The 13,034-nt window shown below is 39.5% G+C and overlaps 1 protein-coding gene across 1 annotated transcript in view; it reads right to left on the bottom strand.

Moving 5' to 3' along the window:
* The window catches only part of LOC147453526 (uncharacterized), an 850-nt gene extending 628 nt beyond the window's left edge, over positions 1-222 (bottom strand). Inside the window, exon 1 of the mRNA XM_086517161.1 lies at positions 1-222. This exon is cut by the window's left edge and continues 628 nt beyond it. The gene's annotated coding sequence lies outside the window, so the exon portion shown is untranslated.
* Positions 223-13,034: the final 12,812 nt, after the last annotated feature.

Raw genomic sequence — 13,034 nt, 5'->3', positions numbered from 1 at the left:
GCAAACCCCTTGCTGTTAATTGTCAAGGCGGGTGTATCTTTGGTGACTAGCAGAACTGCAAAAAGCTCAAATTATGCAGGGCGTTGAGGCTATGAACATGAGCTCAATGGAGGGTTACTGAGCAATATAAGTGTATGTGTTAAAACGCAGATGATGTGTGCAAGAGACAGAGGAGTGCACGGATCTTTCAAACCACGAATGTGGATTGAGTGAGGCTTTGGCTCAACCAAATGACCTGTAATTTTTTGACAATTATAGAGTACTTCGCAAGCGGACAATGCCTTGCTTCACACACACACACACACACACAGCGCGTGGGCAGAGATGGTTTAACAGAAATAAAGTGAAACCGTGTTCTTTTTTTCTAAATAGGTAGTCCCACTTTTGCCAGGCTTATGCGTCACTCAATATTGTCTTAGAGCAGAGTCCCGCATGACTTCTAGAGGAGCCACTGTATGTGCTTATATTTTGCTTCCCTCCAAAAGCAATATAGGCCTTCTTTACTAACTAGGTAATCCTCATGCTCCTTCCTTGAACATTTTGATGTAAAGTGTGTCCTTTTCTAATATAATCACCGCCTTCTTCTGGTAAAAAAATATAGGCCTTCTTCAACAAGATTACCAACACTTGGTCGTTGTGTCATTGATTGTATTTTGCGAGCGTTTAGAATGACCAACTAGAGGTTGGGGCATATTGTAACACTATATGGTTGTCTTGCACAGAATGGTATTGTATGAGAAGGCTATTCATAGGGTGCCACTTATTTATTTCAAATGATGAGTAGAGCTAGAGGTTAATGTAGCATCATAACATAGAAAAAAAAAACACACACACACAGGGAGAGACGGAGAGAGAGAGAGAGGAACTAAAGTTTTGACATCATAGGAGCAATCTCAAGAGAGGGAGACAAACAAAGAGAATTTTCACCATCCATATTATGATCAACAACCTCTACCTCTTGGCTATGCCTTTGGGCTCACTCTTCCAAGCCACTCAACCACCACCTATTGGCAGCACCTCGCCTTGAGCCTAACCGCAGTGAAATAATTTTGAAAGCTTGTAAATTACTAGGACATCCTTCTAAGGATTTCCTGCATATTGTTCTCACTTATGCACCTTGTTTGGGAAGAGGTCACACTAAGGATATATTCATCCCACCCACCTACCCTTGTTTGGGAAGAGGTCACACTAAGGATATATTCATCCCACCCACCTACCCATGTTGTAGATCCTTTTTCTTGAGTCATTACCTAAACCCCATCATATATATGTTCTCATGTACCTGCAAGTAAGTTGACCACATTCCTTCCACAATACCTTCTCACGTGCCCAAGTGGGTGCTCACTTTTGAGGAGGTACTATACAGAGCTTGACACTTCACAGCCTTCTAAGTGGGGTTCTACCTGCAGTGAGAAGAGTGGATCCTGTGATTGCATAATGAGAGTGTCCCTAAGTGGAATGTATGATTCATGAGCTTGTTATTTCACATGCTATTGTTAATGGTGGTTTTGGGGTGAATGTTTTGAGCTATTCCACTTTTACCAAATTGGGTTTATCTTTTAATGGGGTTCCTCTGTCAAGATTGAGGATAGGAGATCATCACTCTGTTAGAGCAAAGGTTATGTTCAAAATTTACCTATTACTATGGCAGAAAAGAGTGTGGAGATTGAGTGCTATGTTCTAAGGTTGGTCCGAAACCAAGCCAATACTACCAGTTGTCCTTGGGTTGGCCATGGATATGGAAGACTAACTGTGTTATCGATATCCCAAATGGGAGATTTCTTCTTGAAGGAGGCTCTTCAAGTGTGACTATTCTAGCATGTGCTTCCTCTATTCTCACCTAGGGACTTAGTATTGATGCCAATAGTGATATTGATGATGATCGGAGTTCCACTTCTTCCTACACCCATGATACATTATATGAGGATGAGGATACTCCACCTATGGCTGAGAGGAGGTTACTATTAGCATATCGTTCAAGGGGGCGGATAGGGTTGTCAAGTTGGGAGCATCATTGGAAATTGACTTGAGGGACCAGATTGTTGCATTGTGTAGGAATTATCAAGATATTTTTGTAGGGGACTATTCAGAGCTTAAGGGCTTTTCTCCAGAGCTTGTTGTGCATCATAGACCCTTAAAGCTGGGAGTTGTTCTTGTTCGTTACCATCAACAGAGATTTCCTGAACATTATCATGAGGAGATTTACATGGAGATTAAATAGCTTTTTAGAATCTGGGCTCATTTTTCCTATTGAGAATACCAAATGGGTTTCTCCAATTGTAATCGTGCCCAAAAAGAATAAGCAAGCTAGCTTTATATTTGTGTTAATTATAAACAATTGAACAAAGCTAGAGTGAAAGACTATTACCCTTTGCCCATCATTGACCGAATTTTAGATGCACTATTAGCAGAAAGGGAGATATATATAAGCGTTTATGGATGGTTTTTTGGATATAGTCAGATGATCAAGTTGAGGACAAGCTTAAAACCACTTTTACAACCATTTCTGGGACTTTTGCATATCACGTCATGCCTTTTGTTTTGTGGAATGATTCCGGATCATATGCACATTATAAGGATGGGTGTTTTTAGAATGATCTAGTAGATAATTTTTCATTGATGACTTGAGAGTGGGCACATCTAAAGGGAACCTTCTAGCTACATTGGAGTATGTGTTTAAAACATGTCGTGAAAAATCCATAGCATTGAATGTGTGGTTGGGGTAGCGTATGGCATTTTGATTGGACCTTTTATTAGTAAGCATGACATTGCAATGGATCCACAAATGCAAGAGGTTATTATTGCATATCCACCACCCGCCATTGTCAAACAGCTTAGGGGATTCCTTGGAGATGCAAAGCATTATAGACACTTCTTTAAGGATATAGCACATATTAATTTACCACTTTTACTCTTTAGAGGGTTGTGAAAAATTGCATTTGGAGTGAGATTGAAATTACTTCTTTCTCCTCTCTTAAGAAAGTAGTTACTACTACACTCTTCCTTAACTTGCCTAATGCATCTAAGACATTTGTTTTATTTTTTGATTGCTTGCATCACGTTGTTTCACCTTGTGTTGCATAACTTTAAGAGAAAAGTTGCATCCTATTGCATATTATAGTCACAAATTAAAAGATGTAGAGACTCAATACACATGGGTAGAGAGAGCATGCCTAGTCATTGTAGAAACAGCTAAAATGTTTTGTACATATTTAGCCACTCATCATACTATTATCTATGTGTTCAAGGATTCATTACGCCTGGTGATGAATAAGCTTGATCCTCTTTGAGCGAATTATGAGGTGGATTGTCGAGCTTCAAATTTTCTATTACGAGTTTAAATAAAAACCCCTTGCATTACAGAAGCTTGTGGATTTCTTGGCAAATGTTCTTGCATGTGACAATGAGCCCAAACATCCTGAACCTAACTTGTTTCACATTGAGATTTCTTGGAAATGGTATGAATAAATAGGTAGTTATCTATTCACACTTGAGTTTCCTCCTAAAATGAATAAAGATGAGAAGAAACGTCTAGTTACCCATGCACAAAGGTTTTCCTATCATTGACGGGAATCTGTATCAAATGGGATTTGATTATATCAATGTTGTGCTTGTGAGGAGGATATTCCTCACATTTTGAAGGAGTGTCATGATAGTGCTTGTGGGAAACGTTTTGTAGGGATGTTGAGTAATACATTGAAAATTTTGAGCATGAGATATTGGTGGTCGAGTGTTTTTACTGACTCATTTGAATGGTATAGTGTTGTCATATATGCAAGCGTGCTACTCCTCTTGAGAAACGTTTGAGGCCTATTAGTCATATTATGGCTACTTTACCTTTTGAGAAGCTGGGTATTGACTATGTTGGACCTAAGGTTACACAGTCAAAGCTCCTATTTTTTGGGCTAAGCGTGAGTCTTAATACGGTAGCCACTTCTTAAAAAATAAAATCCGTGACTCAAGGAAAAGGTATGATGCCAGACAAATGGAATCTCTTAAGAGTCATGCTCGTTGCAACGAAGCCATTGGAATCCAGAAAGAGGTTGAAGTTTTTTTAAAGAAGATGAGCATATTTAAAAAAAGATTCGTTCGTCAAGGGTTGGATGACTTGTAGTAGTGTACTGGGTATGTAAAGATCGTTGAGGTCTTTCATTTCACACCATCATAGGTTTTAATTGATGGATATTTTTTGTCACTACACAATATGAGAGCTATAGTCCTTAATATGGTAAAAATAGATTTTATATATTCAATTGAATGTATAAGGGGGCTACAATCCTTGATTGGGTAATAGTAGTCTTCAAGTGTGTAATTGTATTGAAGATTTTATAGTTTTGTTTGATGCATAATGTTAGATAGAGAGTGCATTGTGTATTGGAAAAGACTATTTGTGCATGAGGTTGAAATCATACATATCATTACTTTTATTTTTGTTTTGCAAATGAGTATCATCGTTCCAATGTCTAAGTTGACTTTTCTCTGTTGCATGTGAAAAGAAAAGAGGATGTGATTTTTTTAAATGTGTCTTATTGTCAGCAAATCCCAGAGTGCTTAAAAATCCTCAAGTGTGTAATTGCATTGAAAATTCATAGTTTTTGTTTTATGCATAATGTCAGATATAGACTGCACTGCAAATCGCACAATCTGTAAATTTTATTACTTTTTAATGAAGTTTTTAGTTTTAATATATATCAAAAAGTAGAGAATTGTTTTTATAATTGATTATGAAGTTATTATGCCTTCAGCTATTAATGCAAGCAATGGATCAAAATGCCGGCACAAGTGGTACGAAGTAAGGAAAGAAAAAAAAAGCCCCCGGCAAAGAGTGGGATTTTGCTTACAATATATGCGGTCGATATGAGGAGTGGCAATGTAAATTTTTCTTCACCAAAAAATCAGGGAGGGCTCCACGTATTAGGGATCATTTTTTGGTTAGCTTTAAAAAGAGTTGCCGCAAATGCAAACATCCTTAGGTACTTGCAAAGCGTTTGAGAGAAGAGATCACAAAGAAGGATGGCAAGAAACAACGGATAGAGGAATTGTAACATTTAATGGACTAGTACCTCGTGCGTAGCAAAAAATGATAACATAGTGAGCATTTCATTAAGAACAAGTTCCTAATGAGAATAGAGAGAGTACTTAGTTTGAGAAAGCAACATAGCAGTTTACACCTAGCTAGTGTGGCATAGACAATACTTGAAAAGAGAGACAAATAGAACAATTGACAACAGTTGAGGACCAGATTTACATGGAGCCGGTCCCTCCTTCAAAAAGTCTTTCTATTATAGCTTCTCCCATCAAAGGAGACTTTTGTATAATACAATCTTTGTGTTCCTTGACAAAGCTCGTTGGTGCAATGAAGATGGAAGCTTCATGCACCAAATTATGCTTGAAAAACACACCTACTGGGCCTAGCCTCACTCCCAAGACCTCACACACGTTCAAAGATTATGAGACTTATCAAGGAATGAGGAAAGATTGAGAGGAAGAAGATGTACGTATCTTACGAGAAAGAAGTATTCTCCTCACATAATCACTCTAATAGCATATCTTATCTTAGTAATTAGCATGATAGAGGAGATGAGCATGCCATTGAAGCTTGGCTCTTGGTTGGATTTGCATTCCATAGCCAAGAGTTGTTGGTGTAGGACTCTACTTCTCAATTCTTGGAGAAGGAGATGGATTTCTTGCTCAACACATGGGTTGTGTGTGTGTGTAGCAAAAAGTAGAGACTAAACTTCCAATCTCTCTCTCTTGGTTGACCTCTCCTCCCAATTACTCTTGCTGGCTTCCCATTGGCTCCTAACAAGCTTAGCCATTAACATTTAAGAAGCATAATTAATAGCCTTGTGACATGTGTACCCCTTTCACCTTTTGTGAGAGCTTTAGGTAATTAAAATAGTTTATTTAAACTCTCATTGGACCTTTTAGTCTTTTGGCCAATAGGAATCAAGCAAGCCATTGGGCTGTCATTGGACCCCTTTGCAGACTGTCCAATAGTCTTCTAGGGAGCTTAAGTTCTATTGGTTCTTTTATCAAGCATTTTTAAATTGATTAGACTAATTTTACTCTAGCATAATTCTCATTGGTCCACCTCTATGGCCATCCTATAGGATTTGCAAGGAAAATGGGGGCAACTGGGCTAGGAGCCTATCATGTGTCCATTATTCCCTTTGTGTAAAGGGGAAGCTTGGAAGTGGTGTGTGTGTGTGTGTGTTTCTCTCTCTTCCCCTACCATTAGGGCTCACCACCTCCTTCCTAAGGATGTGGGCAAACTTTTTAGTCTCCCCATAACCATCCAATTTTTCCCACTTTTGGCCATTGGAAAACTTATTTAAATTTAGGAACTTTAGCCTTTGGAAGTCTTAATGGAGCTGAACCTTAGGTCTTTTAAGCTCCCCATTAATGCACATTGCTCTTTTGTAGACTATCCCCCTTTGGATCCCTATTTTCTCTCATTGGATCACTACTGAGATCGGTCTAGCAGCCTTACCTATATTCTAGCTTTTACTCCCCTGGTACTTCTCCATATTAGATGATTAGTTTAACATGAGAAAATCATTTGGGAGAATTAGATATTAGTTTTTATGACATGATCTTTCTCTTGAAATCATAGTTCTCCTCGACTATGAGGACAACTATGAGGTAGAGAAGATAAAGCCTAGTCATTGATCCGTATGCTAGCGAGTAGAGGATCCCTATTTTATCCTACGACACCGTTCCAGAATGGATGACTAGTCCATTTGGTGCTTGAGAGCCTTAGTTGCCGCAAGCATGTGTGCACATTAGTCCATATCAATCTTCCATAGTAGAGCGACAAGCTCTACTAGGTGTTCGGGAGACGTTGTCTCCACAAACATGATCCTAAGCATGCATACTTATTAACATTTGTGTACAATAAAGAAAAAGAGAGTCTTATAAGACAAAAAGTTTGTTCATTTATACATATTTACATTTGCTAACACTAGGAAATCATTGTAAGTATTGACAAGGTTTAGGTTATCCTTTGATTGTATTCCTTGCATCCATCTAGCATCTTCAAAAGGATGATTTTCTTGATAAGATATTGTCAGATAGTCTTACCACCTCTCAATACCTTGTCTTCATGTCGGATAGTGGACTCGGGCTGCAACACGTCTTCTTGGCCCTCAATCTCCGGTGGATCTTCAATGGTTGCTGCTTGAGGTAGCTCTCCTTTGTAGGGCTTTAGTAGGCTCACATGGAAAGCATTATGTATGAGCCAATGGTTGGGCAACTTGAGTTGATAGGCCATCTCATTAATTGTTCTATGAATCTAAAAGGGACCATAGTACCTTTTTGCTAACTTATCATAGTACTTTTGGTGTCCCATAGGATTCTTGCCCGTTGTGTGCCTTAATCGCACCTTGGGAAACTTAAGCCTCAGCCTTTTGCCTTTGTTGAGAGATGGATATAGCATCCTTAATATTTTGGAAAGATTCTTGCATGTCTCGGCTATATTCATCTGCAAACGAAGATATTCCCATGTACCTTGAGTAGCAGAGGACTTTTTGATCTTCCCTCCAACACCTCAGAAGTGTTATTGTAAGCATAATCCACTAAAGGTAAGTACTTCTCCCATTGGGAATTTTGATCTACTTCTGTGACATAAGCTTTTAGCAAATCAAGAATTGTTAGGTTAGCTATTTCACTTTGGCCATCCATTTGAGGCTGACAGGTTGAAGTGAAGTTTAGGCTTGTACCTAGATTCTCAAAGAGACCCTTCCAAACATTACCGGTGATTCTAGTATCTATATCCGACACTATGGACATTGGCAAGCCATGGTACTTGAAGATTTGTGATATAAAGAGGGTTGCCATTTGATGGGCCTTGATAGTCTTTTTGACAGGTATGAAATGTGCTTGTTTGCTAAACATGTCTGCTATCATCGATATTCCTGTATCCCATGGATAAACTTAGGCAATCTAAACATAAAATCCATGGACATGCTCTTCCATGTTGAATTAGGAATTGGTAAAGGTTGAAGAAATCCAGGTTGCTTCCCTCTATCAAACTTTGTCTTTTGGCATACCACATATTTTGAAACATACTCTTGTATGTTTGCTTTCATGGAGAGCCAATAGAAGTATGTTTCTATCCATTTAAGGGTAGATTGAATCCCTCTATGCCCCGCATAAGGATAAGCATGAGATTCATACATTACTTTCTCATGTAGTGAGTTATTAACGCATAGCATGTTGCCATAGAGAAGATAACCATCTTCTAAGGTAAATGGTTCTTCCTTCTTTCCTAGTGCAAGGGATGAAATCACATCTTTAAAATTGGGATCGCTAGCGTACTCATCTATCATAGAAGATAGATCATTGTTGTGAGCTGTTATGGATACCGCATTCACTCTCGGTCGTCTTGAGAGTGCATCGGCTACTTGATTATGCTTGCTAGCAATGTGCACAATATGAAAATGGAATTGCGAACGGAAAATTTTCCCACCTCATTTGTTTGTTGAAGAGCTTGGTCTACTTCGTGAAGTACTTAAGGCTTTGGTGATCCGTTCATAGAATGAATGGAGTCCCCAATAAATAGTTCCACGAGTCTAGAACATGTAGAACTGCTAAGAGTTCCTTCTCATATATACATAGATCTTCCTCAATAGGGTCGAGCCTTCTACTTTCATAGGGTATGGCGTGCCCTTCTTGGAGCAAAATAGCTCCAAGGAAATCACCACATGCGCTGCATTGGACCTCAAATGGCTTTGAGAGATCCGGTAGTGTAAGCACAGGTTAAGAGATAAGATTCTCTTTAAGATTTTTGAAAGCATTGTTCTCCTTGGTGGACCATATATACCTAACGTTTTTCTTTGTTAGGTCATGTAATGGTCCCGCAATTTGTGAGAACTTTTCTATGAAGCGTCTATAGTATGCACACATACCTATAAAGCTTTTTAGTTCATGCAGATTCCTTGGATTAGGCCATCCTTTTATTACCTCTAACTTGAGAGATAATGTGACCTAAATATTAAATCTCTTATAAGAAAAAATCACTTTCTTTCGATTAGTATAAAGCTTATTCTCTCATAAACTTGAAAATATTACCTGGAGAGTAGATGATTATTGTTAGGAAATAAGACAAATTTCGAACAAACGAGATTATAGAGTAGAGAGAGAGAGAGAGAGAGTACACACGATATACGTGGTTCACCCAATGTGGGCTACGTCCACGGAAAAGCAGCCACTCAATGGCTTTAGTACTTCAAAACAAGAAGTAGTTTACAAAGGGATTCTACCCTTAATGGAGCTCCCGCCTTGCTTCACTCTCACCACCTCACACTCACCTTGTTGCATCAACTTCACACACTATATGAAATGTGTGTAGAAATGGCCTCCTTTTATAGGCCAAAAGGGTTGCCCTCTCTCATGAGAGGCAGCCATGTGTAGCCGCCCTTGTGTGAATAAGTCCAAATCGGACCCTCCAATCCGCCCATGTGTGGCCGCCCTTGAGAAGACAAGTCCGCTTTTGAATTCGGCCACCGGCCATTGACTACCGGCCACCGACCAACCGACGGTTGTTTTCCGACCACTTTCTGGCCATAATATTCCGGCAAAAAGGAATATTCCGACGAGGGAAAAAAAAGTCTCGGGGGCTTCCGCCCACGAGGCCCTTTAAGTTGCCCCTGATTTTTGGCCGTCAAAATTTTGGTTTCCGGCGAATGATTTTCCTTCACACACGATGGCTTCTCCTCATAATGGGGGCCTTACAAATGTGCGCTTTTACAACAAAAAATTACAAGGGTAAATCCGGCTCCATACTTAACAATTATATCATCAAAGAACACTCAAGTAAAGCTTCAGTGAGGCCTGAATAGCTTCTCCATCCGGCGGTTAAATGTGGCTGCTGCATTGGTCAGGCATGACAATGTACTCATAAAGACCAAATGTAGTGCAAAATGCATTCTTTACAATGTCTTGATTAACTATCTTTATTTGATGGTAGCCACTTTTTAGGTCAATCCTATTGAAGTAGGTTGACTCCTCTAACTTATCAAATAGGTCTTCTACCCGTGGAACGGGAAACGTATTCTTGATGCTGATCCTATTTAGTGCTTTATAGTCAACATACATACAATATGTGCCATCTTTCTTTTGCACTAATAACAATGGTGAACAAAATGGAGATGAGCTAGGCCTAACCATTCCTTTCTCAAGCAACTCATGCACTTTCTGCATAATCTCCTCTTGTTGAGCTTGAGAAACTCGATAAGGAGGTTTATTAGGTGGTAAGCTTCCTGAAAGAAGTTCAAGTGCATGGTCGTCATCCCCTCGTTTGGGAGGTAGCTCACAAGGGATGTTGTCAATAAAAACATCTTGGAATCCCTTGAGGAAATTGGATAACTCTAATTCCTTTTGATTGCTTATATCTTCTTTTGCTAAAACATTAGGTTCATTTTGAAAATCTTTAGCAAAAATCATGTACACAAAAATAGAGCTCTTTATTGACTTATTGAAAGATTGCTTATGTACAATGGGTATGGTGCTACCCAACTCCTTAGCATCTACGTACATATCTTTTTTCCTGTACCTAAAATAGATTTGTCTTTTAGGGACTTTAACATTGGCATCTATGCAATCAAACCATGGTGCCCCTAGTATTACATCCTCATGTTTGAGAGGAGGGATGAAGAAATACTCCTTGTCTACATAGATTTGGACATGGAGCCTCAATTTTCCAATTAAGGGAGTGATTGAGGCTTCTTGTCCCTTGAAAGAAACATCGGGAGGTAGGACATCTCCCATGTCATATGCTTGGATGCCTAGCTTGGTGGCCAACTCTGTGGATATGAAATTGTGAGTAGAACCAGGGTCAAAGAGAATGAAAGCATCAAGTACTCTTACCTTTCCCCAAGCATGACATAGACGAGATCCTTTGAGATGAGCATCCTCTTCTTGAATTTCAACTAAGGAAGCTCTAGGAGGCTCATTAAGTGTATTCTTGTGTGGGCAAGATAGGCATGCCCTTGCTCCCCGCACTTGAAACAATGGTTATCTTTTCGATAACGCTCTAGTTCTTCAGAAGAGAGTTTGTTTTTTCCTTTATAAACTTCCTTCTCCTTGGCTTTTTTGTTGTTGGAGTTGCCTTTGGGAAACTTTTGGACGTTGTCCTTCCCCTTAGGCTCACTATGGTCCGTGTTTTCCATGGGCTTAAGATTTCTCTTAGCCCCTTGTTGGAAGTTGATTCTTGAAGCCACCATCGTATGGTGTATGACCGCAGATATCGTGCGAGGCCTTTGGAGTTAGCATACTCCGCCATATCCTTAGATAACCCGGAAAAAAATGTTTTTTTTTCTCTTCAAATTCCATCTTTTCATTGACAGTGGCTTTGAGATGTAAATCCCAAAACTTGTCTACATATTTGTGAATATATACATAGGGAAAGAGCTTCAAGCTCTACCATTTGGTGAATACTTTGTCTTTGGCATTGCTAGCCAAGAGTTTCTTCATGATGGAAGCTCTTAAAGCTTTATATGTTTGTGGAGCTTCACTGTATTCTCGCAGGCTAGACCACCATTGCCTCGCGGACTTTTGAAAATGCATAGGTACATAACGTAGCTTAGAGGACTTCGTGAAGCCCTCATCTCCAAATGCAGCATCAAATTCTTGGATAAAGGCTAATACTTTGTCCATAGCACCAAAGGTGACATCGTAGGTAAGGAAAGAGATGTTCTTTCATCCCTCTGTGAACTTTTTAAGCTTGGACGACCTTTTCTAGGCGGCATAGGATTTCCTATGGCCTCTTTCTCTTGGGCGGTTTGCGAGCTGCACCATCACTTTCTTCAGAAGAGGAAGAGGATGAGGAGGATAGAGAAGAGGGTGACCTCTTTCTTGCCTTTTTCCTCCCTTGTTCCTCATTTTTTGCACTATCACTTTCTTCTGAAGGGGAAGAGGAGGAGGAAGATGGATAAGAGGGTGACATCTTTCTCACCTTTTTCTTCTCTTGATTCCTCTCTTCCCTCTTTGAATTATGGTGAAGAAGAGTATGCGATGGTCTTCTCCATTAAGGGGGTGTTGGAGAACATTTTTCCCGCCGTCTTCGTGGAGCCATCTCCGCCAATATGTCAAGAGATTCGCTTCTTTCTCGTTCTTTCGGTGGGGGCTCTACTATTGAAACTTGGGTTCTCATTTGAGAGGGAGATGCCTCATTTAGTAGTCCGTTTTTGAAACCTTCGTATGGATCCTCCTCTTCTTCCCTTATCAGAGAGATTCCTCTTTTGGAAGTCTCGCCAGGAGCTTTCCTAGGTACTCTCTCTTCTTGGTGCGAAGTTTGGAGAATACCATGGGTGCACAATTGCTGTAGCACTTCACCTTGGAGGGATGGATTGCCTAGGGATTGTTGAAGCCTAGAAACAAGATAGTTTACAAGCATAGGGGCATCATTAGTTTCTCTTTCATTAGAAAAATCAAAGCTATCAACATTCATTTCAATCTCTTTTTCCTTGTCAACTATACTAGCAAATTTTAGATGTAAATTTCTACTTGTACTTTGGCACTTCAAGCAATCATTACTACTCCTCTTTACCTTCAGAGATAAGCACTCAAGCATCTATACTCGTGGCTCAAATATTATTTATGGCAAGGAATAGAAGAGAGGGTTTCATAGAGCCAAGACATCACCAATTCCTGTCAATCTTCTAATAGTTCAACAATGGTTAAGCCATAAGCAAGCCCCGTAGGACTCCATTATTAAGACCATAGCTATCAACGGTATCCCCCTTAACTGCATAAAGCAGGCATGCTTCAAGGATGAAAAATACCTCTTCTACTTACTCTTTTGCAATTAATAACACCAACCATTTGTAACAAGATTGAGGACCTCTCTTCTTGATCAAGAAAAGAGAAACCAATAGCTCTGATACCAATGTAACATTTAATGCACTAGTAACTTGTGTGTAGCGGAAAATGATAACATAGTGAGCATTCATTAAGAACAAGTTCCTAATGAGAACAGAGAGAGTACTTCGTTTGAGAAAGCAACATAGCAATTTACACCTAGCTAGTTTTCC

The sequence above is a fragment of the Adiantum capillus-veneris genome, chromosome 7 (assembly GCF_014529385.1).
Source record: "Adiantum capillus-veneris isolate H3 chromosome 7, ASM1452938v2, whole genome shotgun sequence".
Lineage (NCBI taxonomy): Eukaryota > Viridiplantae > Streptophyta > Polypodiopsida > Polypodiales > Pteridaceae > Adiantum > Adiantum capillus-veneris.
Note: the sequence above shows the minus strand (reverse complement) of the source record. Positions and strands in the feature narration are given on the sequence as shown.